This window comes from Mastomys coucha, unplaced genomic scaffold (genome assembly GCF_008632895.1).
Source record: "Mastomys coucha isolate ucsf_1 unplaced genomic scaffold, UCSF_Mcou_1 pScaffold3, whole genome shotgun sequence".
NCBI classification, from domain to species: domain Eukaryota; kingdom Metazoa; phylum Chordata; class Mammalia; order Rodentia; family Muridae; genus Mastomys; species Mastomys coucha.
In genome coordinates, this window is record NW_022196909.1 from 12,479,985 (window position 1) to 12,484,429 (window position 4,445).

Consider the following 4,445-nt stretch of genomic DNA (forward strand, 5'->3'; position numbering starts at 1 on the left):
CCTCCTCCTTCTTTTAAGACAGGTTCACCTGGAATTCTGAAATTCAATAATTTGGATAGGCTGGTCATCAAGTGTCCAGGTTCATCCTGTTCTTCTCTACCAACCCCCCTCCTTCTGCTCTATCAACCTCCCTTCCCAACTGGCCTCTCCTGTCCTGTGTCCCTCCTTTCTCCTTCCTCCCCCTTCTCTCCCTTCCTTCTTCCCTCTCTCCCTCCTTCCTTCCCTCCCTCGTTTCCTGTTTTCCTTCCTCCTTCCCTGTCTCCCTACTTCCCTCCCCTCCCTTCCCTCTCCTTCATTCCCTCTTCTTCCCTCCCTTCACAAGAGGGAGGGAAGGATGTTCAGACAGTTATAGCTGAACTCCTGTAGCCCTGAACTCCTGTGTTCCTCTCTCAGGAGTGTGTGTGTGTGTGTGTGTGTGTGTGTGTGTGTGTGTGTATGTGTATCAATCACCATTCTTGGCTCCCAGCAAACTTCCTGATGTGTTTTTTTAAATGTTAATATTGGCCCAATATTTATGAGATGCTTGCTACTTTAGAACAAAAGAAAACTAAAAAGCTTACTATTTTCTTGTGAGGTATCAAAAATAAAAGGATGCTGCACAGATAACTGTGATGTGGGGATCACAGTATGCAGGGGTTGAGGAGCAGTACTCCTTTGGTGTTGAGCATCCATTACCCATTTCCTGGCTGCTTTTCATTTGTCATTTTTCCTCTGTGTTGTTACCACATTTCAAGGAGGAACAGCTAGAACAAAATCATTTTTGTTTATGTTAGTCTCAACAAATTTCTCATGAGAAATCTTAAAGAAAATTACGGACCTATATGTGTGCCTGGGCGGTTTAATAAATAACAGCCTGGGGACAGTGGCTGTAAGTCACAGCCATTTGGGAGGCTGAGGAAGATGATGGCTCATACCCAGGAGTCTGAGGACGACCTGTGCAACAGTGAAAACCTGCCTCTAAATATAATTTTCAGTTGTGATTGTCAGTGCCATTACAGGAGTGGGCTAGAGAGTTATCCCCACACCATATAAGCTTTATTCTTGAGCAAGGGCCGGCTGAGGCTTTCTTACCATGCTACACTGCAGACGTTGAGCTTTCTAAGACCCCATGGTTTCTGTTGCACTTACTCATCCCTCTCACCGCTGCTGTTGAAATCTCCTGTTCAGAGAGAGAGAGAGAGAATCAGTTGACCAGCAGTGGGTATGAGTGAGCTCAGCTGTGTTCCAATAAAACTCTACAAGCAGAGGTGGCTAGCCTGCCAGTCCATGCTCTACAGCATCTAACAGAAGTCATGTCATGTACTGATGCCCTACCAAAAGTACTGCCAAGGATAACTTTGTAAAAATCATAGAGGCTTCTGGCTTTTATAGTGTCCCAGCAAATGTGGTCCAAAGTATTTTCAGGTGAAGTATTCTGATGGTTCAGATGTTTTTTGGGGGAAATGAGGCACGATAGTGTGTCCCTATCATCCTAACACTTGAAGGTTAGAAAAGAGGGTGCGAGGATCAGGGGAGCATCGTTGTTGACTAGACAGCAAGCTTCAGGCCAGCCTTGACCGTAGGGAATGTATTTCCTAAACATCGAAAGAGAAAGAGAGGAGGAAGGGAGGGAGTAAGACAGACAGACTGACTGACTAACAGACTGACTCTAGGGGACGAAAGCAAACTACATGGACCTAGATAAACTGAGTTTGGCAAACTGTTGCTAGCTGCTGAAGGGAGTGATGGGTGCCTGAGATTTCCTCCCACTTTGTCCTTTCCTGTTCACAGATGGCCGTGGTAAAAGCCACTGCGTAGCCATAATGGCCTAGTAAATGTAACAGTCCCTCCCTTCTCTCCTCACACCTTAGCATAGGAAAGAGAGTCCTCAACACAACTAGGGAGCAGGCCCATAGCACTCTGCATAAAGAATGGCAGCCAGAGCTGGTGAAGGCCAGACAGATGTCCAGAGAGACCTCAAGAGGTGTCACCTGTGCTTGCAGATCCCCAGCAAAGCCAGGCAAGCAAGTTCTCCAGGGTTGGTGGCTGGCCTCAGACTCCCCAAAAGCAACATTCAGGTCTTGAGCAAGTTCCCCAGGAAAGATTAATATTAGGAACTAATATGTCAGGCTTCAGAAAATTCAGCTCTCATGACCCCCTCTTCAGGAAGAAGTTTGGTCCTTGAAGCAATAAAAGCAGAAACTGTAGCTACAGAATGGGCAGCTATCATGGAGCCCATTGTCTGTAGAGTTAAGAGGAAAACAAATATGGGTTTATATGCACAGAGCACAGAGCGGAGTCTGCATCTCTGACAGTCTCCCCTCCACAGGGCGATGGGGAGAGCAAAGGACTGATACTGAATAAACTCATGCTTTATGTAAGCTACCAACGGTCATCTAAGAAAGACCTAGCCACAATGCCACTCAATGAGCATTGGGAAAGCAGGAAGACAGGTAGATAATGGACACCTGAATAAAAAGCTTCAGGACTCATAACAGAGAGAAGATTTTTGTTTTAACATAATATCTATTTTCCACAAGCTATCATTGTCAACATTTCCTTAGCATTTATTTGATGAGGGCTTGTTATTTCACAAGCACAGTCAGTGGTTGAACCAATCAAAAATTCTTGTCCCATGGGTCAGAGAATACAGCCATAAACTAAGTGAGTAATTTACTTAAAAGAATCGGACCTACCCAAATCAGGGGAACATTGTGTTGGGTAGGGGTATATACCTGAAGGCGATCAGGAGAGGTGAATGCTGGATCAATATTTAACACGAGGGGCCAGAGTAGACCTTACCCAGCAGTAATGACATTTAAAAAGCTAAGGGGGGAGAGAGAGAGGAGTCAAGTAGTCATGAAAACCAACATTATAAACTGCAGTTTGCAATCCTGCCTCCGTTTCCTGATTGCTGGGACTGTAAGCATGCATCTCCATACTTTAGTTTACTAAGTGAACTATTTAAAGAAGAAAGCAGAGATCAGAACACATATAAAATTTCAGATTATACTGCTTGCCCATCATGGTCCAAGACCCTGGGTTTAATCTTCCAGATTGACAAAGAGAAAAACAAAAACAAACACTAGACTCTAAAATTGCATACTGGAAAAGACTAAATATATGTTTTATATGCCTTTAAATAAATGTAAGGAGGCTAGACTTTCCTAATGAACAATTCTCAGATTAGATCACCAAGAAAACAGAACACCTCAGAAATGATAGTAAATAACAGGCCAATAGAGACACAACAGATACTCACAAACAAACAAAAAAAAACCCTCAGGGTAATGCATTCAATGTTGGTTAGTACACTATAGCACAGAAAGCATTCATGAGGACAGATGCAAGCTCTGTGAGGAGAACTCTGTAAAACGCTTCTCTAGTATACAGATAAAGATTCAAGAGGAGAGACATGGGATTCTAGGCTACATCAGGTATAGTAGCACAGACCTGTAATTCCAGACGCAGGGGGATCTCTGTGAGTTTGAGGATAGCCTGGTCTACACAGTGAGTTCCAGGCCAGCCAGGGCTACACAGTGAGACCCGGTATCAAACCACAAATATTCCTGGATACAAAGGCTTGACATCATTGAGGTGTTAACCCACGGAATTAGCACGGCCTCAGAACAAAATGATTAGCACTTACTGAGCCCTTACTGGAGACCAGGTACTGTTCTAAGTGCTTTACATATACTACTAACTTAGTTCTCATGGCGACTATCCAAATCAGATACTGAAATTTAACCGTAAACCCGGAATGTGGAACCGTCCGGTTGCCAGCAGACAACAGACAGAGCAAAGGTTCGGAAACAGATTGAAATTCATATAAGTATTTAGAAAGGGAGGAAGGTGCCGTCTGAGGTGAGATGAAGATCAGTAATTCACCCCATCAGCCAGCTGTGCTGCCCTGGAAGAGAGATTAGCTGTGTTTCTTTCTTAAATGTAACTGAAATTAAGTCCTATGAATCTACAAACTTTCTCTCCAGTTATTTAAATGATTTATTTATATTTTTCCCTAAATATTAGTGTCCTGGGTACTTTTCTCTCACTCTGAAGAGACACTGTGACCAAGGCAACTTATAAATGAAAGTGTTCAATTAGGCCCTGCTGTCAGAACTCAGAGGGTTGGTCCATAATCATCATGGCAGGAAGCGTGGCAGCACGCAGGCAGGCGTCCACGGTGCCAGAGCAACAGCTAGAGTTTTAATCTTATACAGAAGCAGCAGACAGAGAGAGACGCTGGGCCTGGCTTGGGCTTTTAAACCTCGAAGCACCCCCAGGGACACACCTCCTCCACAAGGCCACACCTCCTAATCCTTCACAAACAGTTCCACCAACTAGGGACAAAATAGTCAAATGGAAGCAAGTGCCTGTCAGACCATTCCAGTTCCAAACACCACAGTCAGCCTTAGGTTCTCCACCCACCCCCACCCCCACCCCACCGATGTCTTTGGGAGGAAGGA

General features: G+C 44.5%; 1 protein-coding gene across 2 annotated transcripts in view; it reads left to right on the forward strand.

Annotated features, from left to right (window-relative positions):
• Nucleotides 1–4,445, forward strand: part of Mcu (mitochondrial calcium uniporter) — a 170,693-nt gene that overhangs the window by 119,089 nt on the left and 47,159 nt on the right. The gene's annotated exons all lie outside the window — the stretch shown is intronic.